Genomic DNA, 1840 nt, shown 5'->3' with positions numbered 1-1840 from the left:
CGGTAGATGATACTGGCCATACATTTCAAAGGCAATTTTAATGTATGCAAACTTAATAATTATAAGTAACAATATGATATCTAGTAAAACTAAAAACACATATGATTTATTGTGTTAGAGTGTAGTAGTAGTGTTGTATTGCATAGTTGTTAGATGTAACATGCGAGAATGTGTAGAGATGTAGTTTTGGTGGGCCTACAGAGAGAAAAGCGTAATATAGTCACCGAACTTCAGAATAAGCTGATTACGGTCACTATATACATTTTGCAGTGATTATACGGTGACTTGCTCACGATTCAGCATCGGATTGCACTCTGTTGACCGGCCAAATAGTCTGTGTAGCACCATTTGACCAGTTAAATTGACCACCTTCCTTGTGGGTCCCACCTGTCAGTTCGCATAGGGAAAAGGTCAGATAAACACAAATTTACACACACGCGACAAGACTCCAACCCATGCGCGGGAATCACCTGGTTGTGTATGTGTCTGTCAGGGCCTGATGTGTGTGCATGCATGTGTAGGTTGAGCACTTGAGCGTGAGACTGTGTGTTGGTCGTGTGGTGTACTGGTGTGTGCATGCATGCGTGCATGTGTGCGTGTGAGTGTTGCGTGCATGCGTGGCTACGTGTGTACATGTGAGTGTTGCGTGTGTCCGTGGGTGCATGTGTTTGTGTGAGTGTTGCGTGCATGCAGTTCATGTGCATGCATGCGTGTGTGTGTATAATCACCACACCAGCTCCTGTGTGTAAAAACAGACGGCTCAGCATACCAATATAAGGCCACCTTTTCCGCTATGCCCGCGGTCATGACTTTGAACCACCGTCCAAATATTTTTGTTGTCATTTGTTTTCATTCTTACTAGCAAGATGCCCGTGCGTTGCACGTAACATCAAGATGCATTTGTATGACTAGTTTATCTTGTGAGATAAAAGGCTGAACGAGGGAAGGCCTTATTTGCAAATGTGGAGAGGTGTGTGGGTACCTTTTTGCAAAATTGCCATAGTTTCTTTCCTATCCGTCAGATATAGATCGGATGGCCTATATTGCAGGATGGCAGGCACACCATCATCACCAACTCTGTATTTTTATAAGAGTGTATTTTATGTATTTTATAAGAGTGTAGATGTAGGGTAGATACAAGTCGACAGTTGGGCACGATGGTAGTGAGATAATGTGATGCAACACTAGAGGTGCCACGTGGAGCGTTTAACTGGTCAACTAGTCAATGTCATGAGCAAATACAGAGTTGTACGGTGAGCCCGTGACTATATAATAACCACTAAATATAAATGGTGACCGTATTGAGTGGATTCTGAAGTCCAATGTACGTATCGTGCTTTCGCTTCAAATACAATGATCGTCATTGCATATATCGCGAGAGAAAGATGAAACATGCTTGAATTTTCTGGGGGCTTACTTTTAGAGGACCTGGAGATAGTTTTGTGTGCATACGTGAAAGGGGCCTACAGGGGGGTATGCGATGGAGAGAGAGATGCTCTTCGTTTCTCTTTATTATGACTAACTTTGTATATAGTATGAAAATATACAAATTCACAGTGCGGAACAAATATCATTGTGGGCACCATGCAATGCAAATTAGCGTTCGTACTCCTCCATATAACTTTGTAATGTTGTATATATGTAGAAACTCTAAAATATTTTTTTGGCCACACTTTATTCAGAAGGAATGTTGTATGCGAAATAAACGTGAAGAGAGGGCTTTTTAGATCAATGGGTTACGTGATGTAACATGTGCGAATGTGTAGTTGATGCATTTGGCGGGGCCTAGAGAGGTATGTGCGTGTATTACGTATTCGAGAGAGGCATGGATAGAGGGGCC

This window comes from Triticum dicoccoides, chromosome 5B (assembly GCF_002162155.2).
Source record: "Triticum dicoccoides isolate Atlit2015 ecotype Zavitan chromosome 5B, WEW_v2.0, whole genome shotgun sequence".
NCBI lineage: Eukaryota > Viridiplantae > Streptophyta > Magnoliopsida > Poales > Poaceae > Triticum > Triticum dicoccoides.
The sequence above is the reverse complement of the archived record's forward strand: the minus strand, read 5'-3'. Positions refer to the sequence as shown.